This window comes from Anomaloglossus baeobatrachus, chromosome 12 (assembly GCF_048569485.1).
Source record: "Anomaloglossus baeobatrachus isolate aAnoBae1 chromosome 12, aAnoBae1.hap1, whole genome shotgun sequence".
In the NCBI taxonomy this organism is placed as follows: domain Eukaryota; kingdom Metazoa; phylum Chordata; class Amphibia; order Anura; family Aromobatidae; genus Anomaloglossus; species Anomaloglossus baeobatrachus.
In genome coordinates, this window is record NC_134364.1 from 15,168,172 (window position 1) to 15,185,806 (window position 17,635).

At 42.3% G+C, this 17,635-nt stretch overlaps 1 protein-coding gene across 1 annotated transcript in view; it reads left to right on the forward strand.

Annotated features, from left to right (window-relative positions):
* Window positions 1-5,081: 5,081 nt before the first annotated feature.
* The window catches only part of TUNAR (transmembrane neural differentiation associated intracellular calcium regulator), a 32,438-nt gene continuing 19,884 nt past the window's right edge, over window positions 5,082-17,635 (forward strand). Inside the window, exon 1 of the mRNA XM_075330178.1 lies at window positions 5,082-5,528. The gene's annotated coding sequence lies outside the window, so the exon portion shown is untranslated. The remainder of the gene's footprint in view (window positions 5,529-17,635) is intronic.

Genomic DNA, 17,635 nt, shown 5'->3' on the forward strand with positions numbered 1-17,635 from the left:
TCCTTAATGGTTGGACATTTGCCTTCAGTCGGGACTTGGTTGTTGGGTGATCGACGTCCCCTTCACTGACGGATTTGGCAAATTATGGCGACTCCTAGCCTTGCCGGGGTCCGAGAGGCCCCTGCCCTGGTGCTGACTGTCCTTCGTATACTGCTCCAGACCGCCGGGCCACTACCCGTCCGCGGTCCTTCCAGCAACCTCCGAGCAGTCCCCCTCCAGACAATCACCGCTGTTGCTGACCTTGCTGACACTGTCCTGCACTTAGCCGGACTAACTTCAGGGCTTTCTACGCTCACTTTTACTCTTTTCTTCTTTGCTCCACTACCACTTCACTTCCACTTAGCTGTTTACTCCTTTCTGTGCCTAGCTGGACTCCCCTCACTTTCACTTCCCTCACTTGACTCAAGCTCTTCCCTGAGCTGACTGCCTGGTTCCTCCCGCCTCCAGGGCTGTGTACTCCTCGGTGGGTGGAGCCAACCGCCTGGCCCACCCCCTGGTGTGAACATCAGCCCCTGGAGGAAGGCAACAAGGATTTTAGTAGCTTTGGTGTTCCTTACTGGGATGTAGGGTGTGGTGGTGTGATGACCTGTGACCCCTGGCTTGCCCAGGGCGTCACACATCCAGCCCCCCGGACACGAGCTGACATCACATCGAGCCCCCGGACACGAGCTGACGTCACATCCAGCCCCCCGGACACGAGCTGATCAGCCAAGGTGGTGGTGGCCAGAATGGAGTTGACCTTCACCCTTTGATGCTGACTCTTTGGCTTTCTCTTGGCTTGTGCTTTCTCCCGCACGGCTCTTCTATGGATCCGCTTGGTGATACCTTCATGTAGATCCAGGAGATCTTGTATAGGTCACCATTCATCACAAAATTACAAGTCTTTACAATAATAATAAATATAAAAGCCGGCGGCTCATAAATGTTCCATGTATATGAAGGTGGAGACGGGACTCACCGAGACCTCCGAAGAATGGGCCAAAAACATCACGAGAACGGTGAAGATGAACTGTTCTGATTCTTATTCTTGACTTTCAATTACTCCAGGAGCCCAATTGTGGCCGGAGGAGCCGAGGATACGGCACAGAGGTTATGGCCTCCGGTGATGGAGGCAGGAGACCTCTGCGGAGGCCGGGGAGGGCTGCATGGTGGGTGACACATCAAAACCTGTATGAGCACATCCAATACATACACATCTCATGGGGCCACTGAGGGCGACCAACATATAGTTCCCCAATCAGCGCCACGTCCGGCCATAGGATGTGTCTGGCTCCACTGAAGTGACTGAGGATGAACTGCAATACCAAACATGGCCACTGTGTGGCGCTATACCTGAAAATACACCGCCATATTGTGCTAATGCGGGACACATAAGTTACCTGTTACCCAGAAACACAAATACAACAGTCTGCAAAGGGAGATAAGACACTTGCACCAGCAGAATAGTGAGTGCAGCTCTGGAGTATAATACAGGAGGTAACTCACCATCAGTGATGTAATGTATGTACACGGTGACTGCACCAGCAGAATAGTGAGTGCAGCTCTGGAGTATAATACAGGATGTAACTCAGGATCAGTAATGTAATGTATGTACACAGTGACTGCACCAGCAGAATAGTGAGTGCAGCTCTGGAGTATAATACAGGATGTAACTCAGGATCAGTAATGTAATGTATGTACACAGTGACTGCAGCAGCAGAATAGTGAGTGCCGCTCTGGAGTATAATACAGGATGTAACTCAGGATCAGTAATGTAATGTATGTACACTGTGACTGCACCAGCAGAATAGTGAGTGCAGCTCTGGAGTATAATACAGGAGGTAACTCAGGATCAGTAATGTATGTACACAGTGACTGCACCAGCAGAATAGTGAGTGCAGCTCTGGAGTATAATACAGGAGGTAACTCAGGATCAGTAATGTAATGTACACAGTGACTGCACCAGCAGAATAGTGAGGGCAGCTCTGGAGTATAATACAGGAGGTAACGCAGGATCAGTAATGCAATGTATGTACACAGTGACTGCACCAGCAGAATAGTGAGTGCAGCTCTGGAGTATAATACAGGAGGTAATTTAGGATTATGTGCTGCTGATACACAATGTTTTGTCTTGCATTCTTTGCATTCTTTGCATTGGTCCCTATAGATTTTCTCCTCTGGGGCCTCCTCGGTCAGGCTATTGGAGGAGACTCTTATAAGAAGATCCATATTTCATGCATCTTTACATCAGGTGAGGTTCCTTTTCCTGGTTCTTGCTGTTCTGCGTTTCACACTTTGGGTTTTGTGCTCTTTGCTGCCTCTGCACAGCGCAGTGTAGACTCGGTGGAGCCCGGTGAACAGATGTAAAGGACAGATATGAATAATCAGTTCAGGCAAGAAATTCTCCGCTGAGCTTGGCGGTTTGTGACAGATCCGCCGCCGCGCGTCACTATTGACGAGATTTAATTGCTGTTCGTTGCTGTTTGATTAATACGTTTGGAGCCATAAATTGTCTTGTTACAGTCACTCGAGGGAAAACACGAAAAGAGCTGGTCTTCTTTAAAGAGGAAGGATGACGGCTCGGTGAATGGTGGACGGATCTGCTCCTCACCTCTCCAAGACGGGGAATGGGGAGCTTCATTGGGCAATCGGCCTGCAAAAACGGCTCCGAGCAGAGAAGACGCCAGAAACTGCAAAAGTCTCCAGAGGGCGCAAACCACCGCAAGACGGGGCAGTCCTCCTTATGTGAAGGGAAGGAACCACGAAGATTAACTCTACAAATATCTCCTGTGGTTCATGAGAACCTTCTTCATAATGTTACCAGAGTTAAGGGAACATGAAACATTTTTGTAAACTTGCTTGTTTTTGCAAACTTGCTTTTTTTTTTGCAAACTAGTTTTTTTGCAAACTTGCTTGTTTTTTTGCTTACTTGCTTGTTTTTGTAAACTTGTTTGTTTTGCAAACTTGCTTGTTTTTGTAAACTTATTTATTTTTGCAAAGGTTTTGCATTCTTGCTTATGTTTGAAAACTTGTTTGTTTTTGCTTACTTGCTTGTTTTTGTAAACTTGTTTGTTTTGCAAACTTGCTTGTTTTTTGCAAACTTGCTTGTTTTTGTAAACTTGTTTATTTATTTTTGCAAAGGTTTTGCATACTTGCTTATTTTTGAAAACTTGTTTGTTTTTGCTTATTTGCTTGTTTTTGTAAACTTGTTTGTTTTTGCGAACTTGCTTGTTTTTTGCAAACTTGCTTGTTTTTGTAAGCTTGTTTATTTTTGCAAAGGTTTTGCATACTTATTTTTGTAAACTTGCTTGTTTTTGCAAACTTGCTTGTTTTTGTAAACGTTTGTTTTTGAAAATGTTTTTGCAAAGTTGTGCTACACTTTTTGTGTAATGAGGTTGGTGGTTGATCTGAGCGAATCAATTTGCAGGATCCTGGTCCAGGGACCCCATCATAGATCTGTGGCCAGGATCGTGCGTATCGATCAGGTCATGTCTATTTTATTGCACATGAAACAATATTTAATAATATAATATATAAAAATGTCCCCAAATTGATGCAAGTAATGTTTGTAAATGTATTCATACGTTTCCATCTGTTTTCATTGGTATCTCCATTTTTCCTTTTAGGTGGTCAGCGACTGTTTCGATGTCTTCGTGCACTTCCCTTTCTACATTGATATCTCAGACGCGCCGTCCTGGAAGGATTTACAGAACTTCATGTTATCTAAAGGGATTTTCTTAAGAATAACATGTATTTGTTATTCACAGTATGGGGGGAGGGATGTATGATCAGGGGGGTCCGAACGGTGGGAGAACAGAGGTCTTGGTGGATGAAGCCACTGCCTTATCCACTTATTTAGGTCTATGGGAGCAGAATATATGGCATGGCACATCTGGTATGGCGAGGCGGGCACACACTATGGAGAATATCAGACCCCTACTCATCATACATTGATCATCCATTCTTATTAGTGGGATTAACTATTTAGGACCATTTTCTGCCCAAAATGAGCAACAATGCATAATATAAGGGTCTCTTTACCCATGCGGACAGTAGAATCATCCTTCCCTCGGTGCTATAATCCCCTGAATATGGAGGGATGGGCTGCTAATAATAATGTATCTGGATTGGGTAACGAGACCCCACTAATGATGGATCATACACAATACTAATGATTGCTCCCTGTATCATTGTGGAGGTGCACCCGTGAGGCCAGCACAGCCATAGACGGGTGGTCACTCATGCACTATTGCCTCCTTATTTTTGGGGTCCCGGTGGTTGCATCTATCAGACTTCTTATTTATCATGTCATAGCCTGCCTAATGGAAGCCTCCTGCCCCCCGGCATCCCCGGCGCCTCTTCTGATTAGCAGTGTGTGCCTCAAGCCACAAGGGGCCGGGAGGTTGGAGACATTCGCAAGGCTCCAGGCTGGAGGACACGGACGTCTTATGTGAGTTGATTTACTCATCTTTCCCACCACCAAAAAGTAAAGCACAAATTTTCAAAAACATTTGCAACTTCTTCTGAGGTTCCCATACCTCGGGTGAAATATTGGAGAAGGTTCTCACCATAAGCAGGTGGTCTTTGTAGAATCAATATCTTAGTGTCTCCGTCCCGCCACGTAAGGAGGACTCCACTCCTGGAAATGTTATGTACGTGGCGTGGTTCTCGACTCTGTCGTCCTTCTTTGCTTCCAGCCTTGTTTCCGAGACGGTGACACTTGACCAATATAGCGAAGACTTATAAAGCCCCCTGTAATATGTCTGTATGGGGGACGAGCGATCCTACTAACGATCATTGGGTCTCATACTCTACTGATGATTGCTTCCTGACAATGGAGGAACATGAGCACCGATCGATCTACTACATCACTGCTCATCACGAAGACCTCAATCTTCTCATTCCCTGATATCAGAGGCAATAGCCGGGATAAGGAACCTTAGTGAAATGTACTAAGAAAGTGGTAGAAGGAGCATGTGCCGCTACAGTGAAAGGGTTAGTGAAGCAGGAGGGGGTGTACTGGGAATCCCAGGGACGGGAGGGAGGGAGAGAGGGAGAGGCGAAGACTATTGCTATTGACTATTGCTTCTCAAATCCTTAGTACCACGCACATCTCCTGAGCCGCTCTTCCCATTTGCAGACCCTGAGACGTATAGACCCTACAACCCCAAGACGTAGAGGGAAGTAGCTCCTTGGTGAACTTCTTATCGGAAATACTTTGCTTTTTTTGCTTCCATTCTTAAGGAGCCGAGCTGATCCAGAATGAAGCGTGGATCCAGAAGAAGTTTCTGTGGAGTGAGAAGGAGACGTCTTGGTCACTGAGCAGATCACCTGCAGCTCTGCATCCATGTGACATCTTGGGATATTGTCTTCTCGGAAAGCTGAGATATTGACCATGGATTGGTTTTATCTTCTGGCCATACAAGAAAGCTGAGACCAATGAGTGGGACAATTAGGTCAACTCCTGACATCACATCTTGGACCAGCATGGGCACCCGTCTGCCAGCAGTATGCTCGGGGCTGCACCCCACATCTTGATGCTGTGCAGGGTAAGAACCGATTCTAGAACATGGCAGCAATCGCCACAAGGTTCTCACATCACACTTGGTGGAGAACTTTTAGACAAGCCCTCTAGTTTTTAAGGATCTTGGGTCATTTCTGGGCTCTCAGCACATGGGAAGCTGCTCATAGCAAGGACCCTGGTGGTGCGGGGTGGTGGAAGGGGGCAAGTTCAGTGAGTGGGAAAGTTCTACATATTGTATCATCATCATCATCATCTACTTCATCACCATCATCATCATCATCATCATCACCATAATCACCATCACCATCACACCATCATCATTACCAATACCATTGTCACCATCATCATCAACATTACCATAATCACCATCATCATCACCATCATCACCAATACCATTGTCTCCATCATCATCATCATCACCATCACACCATCATCATTACCAATACCATTGTCACCATCATCATCAACATTACCATAATCACCATCATCATCACCATCATCACCAATACCATTGTCTCCATCATCATCATCATTACCATAATCACCATCACCCTCTTAATCATCATCAGCCTCACATCTCTATATTTCCTCGCTTTGCCTAATCCTATAGTAACAGGTGTGTTACACCAATGTGCGTTTCTTACAATCATGGCATAACATTAACCAGTCACAGGGTTTTTGGGGAGGGGGGCTTGTTAGGCAAATTAGATTCAAAGTATATTCTAAATTTAAAAATAAGAAATATTTTAAAAAACTTAAAAAATTTTATAGAATTTAGCTAAAATAAGAGATGTATTTTTAACTATAAAAAATACATAAATGTTTAAAAAACAAAAGTATTATTTTTATATTGTTATTTCTCAAGTGATTTTTTTTTGAGGGGCTGAGTACAAAAAATATAACAATAGTGATGATAATAACTAATAATTATATATATATATATATATATATACTGTGTGTATGTATATATATATATATATATATATATACATATATATATATATACGTTGAAAAAACTCAAAACTATGTGTTCTAGTGGATGCATGTGGCTAATAAAGTCCACATTTTTTTATATTTTGTCATGCTGCCTTCTTTTCTAGTGTATATATATATATATATATATATATATATATATATATATATATATATATATACGTCTATGTATGTATATCTTTTATCTGATACCCATCTCCCAGTTTAGAAAGAAAGTAACATCATTTTGAAGTTGTGCCGTCCGCTCCGTGCTCCGGACTCCCCATAGGCATCACTCCTCTAGGATCATTGTTATTCTTTTGCAACAATGTTTATTATTATTAATTTGATATTTGTTTAAAAAAATATATATTATTTTTTTTCTTTTAAATTGGGGAATAAAAAATAAATAAATTTAAAAGACGATCAAATGTGTTCCGAAATATTTGTGTGCCCCTTATTCTGCAGGGATGTGGGGGACGTTTTTGTGCGTCCCCTATTCTGTGGGGGTGAGGGGATGTTTTTGGGCTCCCTTTATTCTGAGGGTGGGGGATGATGTTTTTGGGTGCCCCTTATTCTGTAAGTGGAGGGGGATGTTTTCGGGCGCCCCTTATTCTGCTGGGGAGGGGTGTTTTTGGGCGCCCTTTATCTTCTAGGGGGGATTTTTTTTGGGCACCCGTTATTCTGCGGGGGGAGGGTATGTTTTTGGGTGCCCTTTATTTGGCAGGAGGGGATGTTTTTGGCTACCCCTTATTCTGCAGGGGGGTGATCTTTTCGGGTGGCCCTTATTCTGCAGGGGGTGATGTTTTTGGGTGCCCCTTATTCTGCAGGGGGGTGATCTTTTCGGGTGCCCCTTATTCTGCAGGGGGGGATGCTTTTGGGTGCCTCTTATTCTGCAGGGGTGGAACTTCTTATTCTGCTGGGGGGGTGATGTTTTCGTTCACCCCTTATTCTGCGGGGGTGATGTTTCCGCACGGTTCTTTTCAGGGTCCCCCATTTTCTTCTCTTCGCTCGGATGCTGGCTTGATTAGTAAGTAGCAGTAAGTGATTTCCCAAGACGGAGATAGCAGCACGTCAGGCCGGTACCCAGATTTTCAGTCGCTTAGCAACAGCGTAGAAGATGTGAGACCCGGCAAAAAGTGCCAATGTGGCAGAAGTGATGAAACGTCCCTCCCATGTATCAGCTGCAAATTTAATGTATCAAATTATTTCCTGCTCTTTTCGATGTGCAGAACCTCCCCCGGCTCCAAACCTTCCACTAAAAATATCTGCTTAATGATCCAGGTGACGTTAACCCTTTAGGTCTCCTGGTTAATATTGACTCTGAGCATTATCTGAATAGTGATGGCAGATACCAGCGAGAAGAAGAGAATACCGGATAACGGACACCGCGCCCAGATGTCACATCACCTGAGTTTGGTTTTAGTGGATGCTTTCCCTTGTATTGAACACGTCAAGTAAATATATTTCTAAAGGTGCTATTGACATGAATTTCTCACCAGATGTCAGTAACAACCCATCCAATCAACACTGGCCAAGAAATCAAACCATAGATGTCCATAAATGTGTAATAATGAAAAATTGCACAGGGAAAAGTATTGAACTTGTTACTGAAATGTATTTAATACTTGGTGCATTCACCTTTGTTGGTGATGAAGCTTCTAGAGGCCTCCTGTATGGAGACACTAGTTGCCTGCATTGCTCAGGTGGGATTTTGGCCCATTCTTCCGCACAAACACTCTTCACATCCAATATGGAGACAATAGTCGCCTGCATTGCTCAGGTGGGATTTTGGCCCATTCAGACACACTCCTCACATCCTGCAGGTCCCGCCTCTTTCTATGATCTCTGAGCTTTTGTTCCTTCCAGATATTTTCTATTGGATTTAGCTCTGGTGATCGGCTCGGAAATTCTAGTAGATTTATTTTCTTTCCTTACCTGTGTGTTTGGGATCATTGTCTGCTGAAATGTCCACTCTCCTTTCATTTTCATCCTGGTTGATGGCAACAGAGTTTTATCAGAAATGTCTTAAAGGGGCTTTACACGATAGCGATATTGGTAACGATATCGCTAGCATACGTACCCGCCCCCATCGTTTGTGCGACACGGGCATATCGCTGCCCATCGCGCACAAAATCGCGCTCCCCTCGTCACACTACTTACCTGCCCTGCGACGTCGCTCTGGCCGGCGATACGCCTCCTTTCTAAGGGGGGCGGGTTGTTCGGCGTCACATCGACGTCACACGGCAGCCGTCCAATAAAAGCGGAGGGGCGGAGATGAGCGGGACGTAACATCCCGCCCACCTCCTTCCTTCCGCATTGCCGGTGGAGGCAGGTGAGGAGATGTTCCTCGCTCCTGCAGTGTCACACACAGCGATGTATGCTGCCGCAGGAACGACAACATCGCTAATGAGTGGTAAACGATTTTTTGTTTTAGGACGACCTCTCCGCGGCAAACGATTTTGGCCGCTTTTGCGATCGTTTTAGGTCGCACAAAAGTGTCACACGCTGCGATATCGTTAATGACGCCGGATGTGCGTCACTAACGACGTGACCCCAACGATAAAACATTAACGATATCGTAGCGTGTAAAGCCCCCTTTAGTGTCTTCAATGATTTGACGTTTACCAGTGCCGTTTGCTGAAAACCAGCCCCACACTGTGATGTTCCCACCTCCACATTTCACTGGTGTTGGTGTTTTTGGGGTAATTTGCCTTTTGGCCTCTTAACATGGTGTGTATTATGGCCTCCAAAGAGTTCAGTTTTGCTCTCCTCTGAGCAGTCTATACAGTGCTGGCCAAAAGTATTGGCACCCCTGCAATTCTGTCAGAGAATACTCAGTTTCTTCCTGAAAATGATTGCAATCACGAATTCTTTGGTATTATCTTCATTTAATTTGTCTTCAATGAAAAAAAAAAAAAATCATAAAGCCAAATTGGATATAATTCCACACCAAACATAAAAAAGGGGGTGGACAAAAGTATTGGCACTGTTTGATAAATCCTGTGCTGCTTCTGTAATTTGTGTAATAACAGCCCCTGTAACTTACCTGTGGCACCTAACAGGTGTTGGCAATAATAAATCACACTTGCAGCAGGTGACATGGATTATAGTTGCCTCAACCTCTGTCCTGTGTCCTTGTGTGCACCACACTGAGCATGGAGAAAAGAAAGAAGACCAAAGAACTGTCTGAGGACTTGAGACTCCAAATTGTGAGGAAGCATGAGCAATCTCAAGGCTACAAGTCCATCTCCAAAGACCTGAAAGTTCCTGTGTCTACGGTGCGCAGTGTCATCAAGCAGCGTAAAGCCCATGGCACTGTGGCTAACCTCCCTAGATGTGGAAGGAAAAGAAAAACTGACGAGAGATTTCATCACAAGATTGTGCGGATGGTGGATAAAGAACCTCGACTAACATCCAAACAAATTCAAGCTGTCCTGCAGTCCGAGGGTACAACAGTGTCACCCCGTACCATCCGTCGGCGTCTGAATGAAAAGGGACTGTATGGTAGGATACCCAGGAAGACCCCACTTCTTACCCCGAGACATAAAAATGCCAGGCTGGAGTTTGCTAAAACTTACCTGAGAAAGCCTAAAACGTTTTGGAAGAATGTTCTCTGGTCAGATGAGACAAAAGTAGAGCTTTTTGGGAAAAGCCATCAACATAGAGTTTACAGGAAAATAAAAGAGGCATTCAAAGAAAAGAACACGGTCCCTACAGTCAAACATGGCGGAGGTTCCCTGATGTTTTGAGGTTGCTTTGCTGCCTCTGGCACTGGACTGCTTGACCGTGTGCATGGCATTATGAAGTCTGAAGACTACCAACACATTTTGCAGCATAATGTAGGGCCCAGTGTGAGAAAGCTGGGTTTCCCTCAGAGGTCATGGGTCTTCCAGCAGGACAATGACCCAAAACACACTTCAAAAAGCACTAGAAAATGGTGTGAGAGAAAGCACTGGAGACTACTAAAGTGGCCAGCAATGAGTCCAGACCTGAACCCCATAGGACACTTGTGGAGAGATCTCACAATGGCAGTTTGGAGAAGGCCCCTTCACATCTCAGGGACCTGGAGCAGTTTGCCAAAGAAGAATGGTCTAAAATTCCAGCAGAGCATTGTAAGAAACTCATTGATGGTTATCGGAAGCGGTTGTTCGCAGTTATTTTGTCTAAAGGTTGTGCAACCAAGTATTAGGCTAAGGGTGCCAATACTTTTGTCTGGCCCATTTTTGGAGTTTTGTGTGAAATGATCAATGATTTGATTTTTGTTTCATTCTCTTGTGTTTTTTCATTGCAAGCAAAATAAATGAAGATAATAATACCAAAGAATTTGTGATTGCAATCATTTTCAAGAAGAAACTGAGTATTGTCTGACAGAATTGCAGGGGTGCCAATACTTTTGGCCAGCACTGCATTCTCCAAGTATTTCACAAGCTTCTCTAAATGTTGTTGAGGAAACTTTAAACCTGCTTGAACCTGCTTGATGTTCAGCAATGGAGTATTACGTGGTGAGCAGGCATACAGGAGCGTTCATACAGGAGCGTGCATACAGGAGCGTGCATACAGGAGCGTGCATACAGGAGCGTTCATACAGGAGCATGCATACAGGAGCATGCATACAGGAGCGTGCATACAGGAACGTGCATACAGGAGCATGCATACAGGACCGTGCATACAGGAGCGTGCATACAGGAGCATGCATACAGGAGCGTGCATACAGGAGCGTGCATACAGGCCATGGAGGGGGAGTCCATTACTTATTGTTTTCTGTGGAGCAATTGCACCTGTGGATTTCAGGACTTTCTGTAGATCTCCACAGGTGTCCTTGGCTCTTGGACAATTCTTCTGTAATTCTTTTCACTCCTTTGCAGGGAGCACCTGGTCATGGCTGATTTATGGTGAAATTATGTTCTTTCCACTTCCGGATTATGGCCCTAACACTGCTCTCTGGAACCTTTAGTAGTTTATAAATTCTTCTGTAACCAATGCCATCAGTATGTTTAGCCACAATACGGTTGAGAAGGTCTTGAGACAGCTCACTGGTTTTACCCATCATGAGATGTTTGTTGTGTGGCACCTTGGTAATGAGACACCTTTTTATATTCCATCAGTTGAACCAGCTGATATTATTTTTCACTAAGTGGCAGGATTGTTTTCTAATTACTGATGGATTTCAGCTGGTGTCGTTATTTTCCATGGCTTTTTACACTTCTCTTTTTTTCATGTGTTCAATACTTTTTCCCCAGTGTCATTTCTCATTATTACATGTAACTTAATTTATGGACATCTATGGTTTGTATCTTGCGCTCTTGTAAAATACAAAAGAGTATATGATAGACAACAATTTAAAAGAGAAAACAATGGGACGGAAAAATAAAAAAACCTAAAGCTGCAGTGACTCTGGTATCGGCCCCATTACATTAATATGGAAACACATTGTGACCCGCCTGTGGTAAATCACAAATGAGAATCACCGGTGATACATTGTCGGTGCCCTATTCCTTTGTCACAATGGAGGTGTCTGAGGACATCAGAACTGCTATTATTAGTAAACACAAGACCTCCAAAGGGTATACGGCATCTCAAAAGACCTTGTATCCCAGTTTCAACAGGGCGCAATGGGATTTAGAAGTTTCCCAAGAATGGAACCCTCAGGATCTTCCCTGGATGTGGGGGAATGAGGAAAATTGACAATAGATGTCTTTGAAGATTGGTGCGAATGGTGGAAAAAAACACCACGTCAAAGACCCAAAGACCTGAAGGCCAACCTGGAACAGTCTGAGGTCATGGTGTCAACAAGTACCATACACCGCTTACTGAACCAAGCAGAGCTTTATGGGCAAAGGCCAAGGAAGAAACCATTACTGTAGAAAAGACATAAAAAGGAACAACTAATGTTTACCAAAGACAAACCACAATCTTTCTAGGAATATGTTCTGTGGACAGAAGAAACAAAAATAGACTTTTCTGTCAAATGCAAAGCAACAGTTTGTTTGCAGACGGCGCAATGAAGATTATAAGGAAAAGAACACCCTACCCACCATTAAGCATGGTGGAGGATCCATAATGCTGTGCCATCTGATACTGGAAGATTTGACCATATCTGAGGAAACATGAAATCAGTGAATTATCAAGAGATTTTACAGTGAAATGTCCTACCCAGTGTAAGAAAATTTGGTTTGAGTTGAAGATCATAGGTCCTCCAGCAAGAAATGACCCAGAATTGGATCTTCTTTTAGTGGTATTATTGTCAGTAGTGGCAGTGTAGGAGTATTGGTGTCCCTATAGGTGAAGCATAGTGTAACAGAGATGGGGGGGGATCTTAAAATGCAACAATATCTGCTAAATTGGACCAAAATTGAGGTGACCCAACCAAGCCGCTGCGTAAAGCTCAGCTAAAGAGTCTGAAAAAGCTGTAAATGTATCATCCGGCACTGTATGTTGGCAATGAATAAGGCCGAATCATGGAGGAGGTATTGGATGCTGGTAAATTTTGATATTATGATGGAATAAAGTTATGTCTTATGGGATGATCGCTGCATTGTTGGACTTTTTATAAGTTTTGGGAGTGAGAAGTCTGTGGATCCGGGCAGATGTCTGTGTACTCGGAGAGTCCTCAGCACACGGGCGGGGAGCGGAGTATTGGCACCTCTTCATCGTGATAGATTTGATGCATTTTATGACCGAGATCTCTAAATAGTGAACAGGACTGGAAAATCTCCAATAGTGAATAATCACTGACACCTCAGAATGAAGGCTTCCGCTCAATGCCCCACATGATATAGGCTACTATGTAACCGAATCCTCAGTGATACTAAGCGAGAGGGCACTATCCTCTAGAATCCACTATTTCCTTCATTTTCCATCTTCTTTTCTATTTCATTCTTTCTTACACTCCTCCCTGTTCTTGTCTTATTCTATTTCTTTGCTTGTTCTTCATGCCTCTCATGTGACCTGCTGTGTGACTCTTTCCCTTGTATTGATATTCATCATCATCATCATCATCACCACACTTTTTTGTCCTTCCTCTTCCTCTCCTTTTGATTTACTTTGCTCTTCCTTTTATTATTCTTTTTTTTTCATCATTTTATCTCATATTGATGTTTGTCTTTTTCCTTTTCTTTTTCCTCTTTCTTTTCCCGCTCATTCTTCCCTGTGTTGTTTGTTCCTCTAATCTTGGAACTTTTTTCTTCATCTGCCTCTTGCTCTTAGTTTTTTTCTGCTATTTCTTCTTTAAAACCTCCTCCTCTTATTTTTCTTTTGTCTTTACCTCTGATTATTTATTTTTTTTCTCCAGGTTTCTTCTTTTGTTTTTCTTTATCTTGAGGTCATTCGTTTAGAGATAATGGTTTTCTTGCTTTAGTTCATATTTCTACTTCTGTCTCCCGTCTTGATGTTTTTCTTTCTCTTCTCCTCTTTCTTGCTCTTCTTTTAATCATCTTCATGTTTTTTTTCATCTTCTCCCTGTCTTTGGTTTTTGGTTTCCTCGCCTTTGTCTTACATAATTGTCCTTCTTGTACTTATTCGTGTTTTTCTCCTTCTGGTTCTTCTGTTTCTGTTTATCACCTGTTTCTCTGGTTGTTGATTTCTTCTTCTGTTTTTTTTTTTTTAATTCCAGATCAGTTTTCCTTACGTTATTGTTCCTTTTGTTTTTCTTCATGTTGACATTTTTCTCTGGCGTCTTACCCTTGTACCCTTGGAGCTGATGTTCTTCCTCTTCCTCTTGTTTCTATTTCATCTTCTGCCTCTTATTCTTGTATTTTTCTTGTTCTTTTTAATGTATCTTTCTGTTTATTTATCTTCTTCTTGTCACCTTTTCTTCTTGCTCTTTCTTTACCTTCATGCTGATTTTTGTCTTTTTCACTTTCTCCCCTTATTTTTTCTTTTGATGCTTGTGCCTCATGTTTACTAATTCATTGTCGCTCATGTTGATTTTGCTTTTTTGCTTCCTTCTCTTGATGTTTTCTCCTTATGCTTTATTTTTCTTCTTACTTTTTTCCTTCTTCTTATCTTTTTATTATTGTTCTTCATGCCACTTGTTCTTCTCACATTTCTCCCCCCTCATTTCCTTCCCTCTCCTTCCTTCTCTTTCTTCCTCATGTTTTTCAGCTTGTTTCCCCACAGGTTATTCTATTTCTCCATATTGACATTGGTGTCCTATGTTGTAGGTTTGAAGCTGATGTTTCCTCTTCTTCCAGCTTATTTTTCCTCCTCTGCCTCTTTCTTTCCTTGTGTTTCTCATTCTTTTAATATCATCTTCTTATTACTGTTCTTCATGACTCTCATTTTTCTCCTAACTCCTTATTCCTCATGTTCGTCTTCTTCCTTTTTCTCCTCTCTAACTCCTTCTTATTCCTCATGTTCGTCTTCTTCCTTTTTCTCCTCTCTAACGCCTTCTTATTCCTCAGGTTCGTCTTCTTCCTTTTTCTCCTCTCTAACTCCTTCTTATTCTTCATGTTCGTCTTCTTCCTTTTTCTCCTCTCTAACTCCTTATTCCTCATGTTCATCTTCTTCCTTTTTCTCCTCTCTAACTCCTTCTTATTCCTCATGTTCGTCTTCTTCCTTTTTCTCCTCTCTAACTCCTTCTTATTCCTCAGGTTCGTCTTCTTCCTTTTTCTCCTCTCTAACTCCTTCTTATTCCTCATGTTCGTCTTCTTCCTTTTTCTCCTCTCTAACTCCTTCTTATTCTTCATGTTCGTCTTCTTCCTTTTTCTCCTCTCTAACTCCTTATTCTTCATGTTCGTCTTCTTCCTTTTTCTCCTCTCTAACTCCTTATTCCTCATGTTCGTCTTCTTCCTTTTTCTCCTCTCTAACTCCTTCTTATTCCTCATGTTCGTCTTCTTCCTTTTTCTCCTCTCTAACTCCTTCTTATTCCTCAGGTTCGTCTTCTTCCTTTTTCTCCTCTCTAACTCCTTCTTATTCCTCATGTTCGTCTTCTTCCTTTTTCTCCTCTCTAACTCCTTCTTATTCCTCATGTTCGTCTTCTTCCTTTTTCTCCTCTCTAACTCCTTATTCCTCATGTTCGTCTTCTTCCTTTTTCTCCTCTCTAACTCCTTATTCCTCATGTTCGTCTTCTTCCTTTTTCTCCTCTCTAACTCCTTCTTATTCCTCATGTTCGTCTTCTTCCTTTTTCTCCTCTCTAACTCCTTCTTATTCCTCATGTTCGTCTTCTTCCTTTTTCTCCTCTCTAACTCCTTCTTATTCCTCATGTTCGTCTTCTTCCTTTTTCTCCTCTCTAATTCCTTATTCTCCATGTTCGTCTTCTTCCTTTTTCTCCTCTCTAACTCCTTATTCTTCATGTTTGTCTTCTTCCTTTTATGTTTCTTCCTCCTCTTCTTCCTCCTGGTTACTTCCTCATTGTTTGCTTTTCTTGTTTTCTCATTTTTCTTCATGTGTTAGTTCCATCTTTTACCTCTTAGTCTTGGTGCTGATGTTCTTCCTTCAGCTCATTATTCTTCTTCTACCTGTCATCCATGTTGTTTATCCCTTTTTCTCTTATTCCAGTATTGCACCTTCCACTTGTTCTTCTTGTCTTTTTCTCTTTTTCACCCTCCTTTTGGTTATTTTTATCTTTTTGCTCCATTATTTTTCTTCTTTAGTTTCACTACTCCATTTTCTTTTTTTCTTTATATTGAAAATGTTCTGTTGTTTACTCTTAGTACTGATGTTTATCCTTTCTTCTCCATTCCATAATTTTCTTCTGTTTCTTGCTTCCATTGTTTTTCTTGGTTTTCACTTCTCCTCATCCTTCTTTTTTTCCCTTATCTTCCTCTTCTTCCAGTCATTCTTTTTTTCCCTTCATATTCAGGTTGTTTTTCTTCCTCTGACTCTTGGAGCTGACGTTTTCCTTCTTCCTTTAGTTCACCTTTCTTCTTCTGCCTCGTATTCTTGATGTCTTTCTTCTATTATCCTACAGCTTCCTATTTTTGTTCCTCCTGCCATTTGTATCCTTTCTTCATTCTTTATTTCTTCATATTGAAATTTGTTTTTTCTAAATATTTACTCTTTATCTGCCAACTCTTCCCCATATTATTTTCTCATTTTTCTTCATTTTGAAGCTGTTCTTCTTCCTTTTTTCTTGTCTATTACTTTTGTAGTTTTTGTTTTCTATTTTCTTGTCCCTTGTGCTATCTTCTCCCTTCATTCCTTTTTCTTGTCTCCCATACTTTTGTAGTTTTTCCTCCTCTTCTCCATTTTTCTGTCTTCTCTTTTACTGTCCCTTGTGCTGATCTTTCCTCACTTCATTCTTCCTTCTTCCATGTTTTACTTTTGTAGTTTTTCTCCTCTTCTCCATTTTTCTGTCTTCTCTTTTCTTGTCCCTTGTACTGATCTTTCCTCCCTTCATTCTTCTTTTCCCAGATGTTGATATTTTCCTGCTTCTTCCTTTCATTTTATGTCTTCTGTTTCTTCTTCTTGCTTTACCAGCCAATTCTCCATATTGAAATTGTTCTTTTGGACTCTGCTCTTTAATTTAGGGGCTGATTCATGAAGACCAGTGTGTATAATATTCTGTCCGTCTTGGAGTAAGATACATAAATTCATTAATTGACTTGTGTCTGTTTATAAATTTGGTGAATCTTTCAGGTTCCATTCATCAGGGTCAGAAAGGTTCTGCAGTTATGTACAGTCATATGAAAAAGTTTGTGCACCCCTATTAATGTTAACCTTTTTTCTTTATAACAATTTAGGTTTTTGCTATTTCAGTCTCATATATCTAATAAGTGATGGACTGAGTAATATTTCGGGATTGAAATGAGGTTTATTGTACTAACAGAAAATGTGCAATCCACATTTAAACAGAATTTGACCGGTCCAAAAGTATGGGCACCCTTATCAATTTCTTGGTTTGAACACTCCTAACTACTTTTTACTGACTTACTAAACCACTAAATTGGTTTTGTAACCTCACGGAGCTTTGAACATCATAGGCAGGTGTCACAAACCACCGGGGGGGTCACTCAGAAATCCCCCGCGCTGGCTACCAGTACGTCACAATCGGGGGGTAACAAGTGGGGGTCACCCCTCCTTTATACCTCCCGACCGACAGACAGAGCACGTGACGCGCTCTCTAGCGCCCCTCTTATAGTCAGGCCAATTATGGAATTGCCCGACAATAAGCAAGGAGGCCGCTATACTACTTATGCCGATTATTGAAGGGTCCCC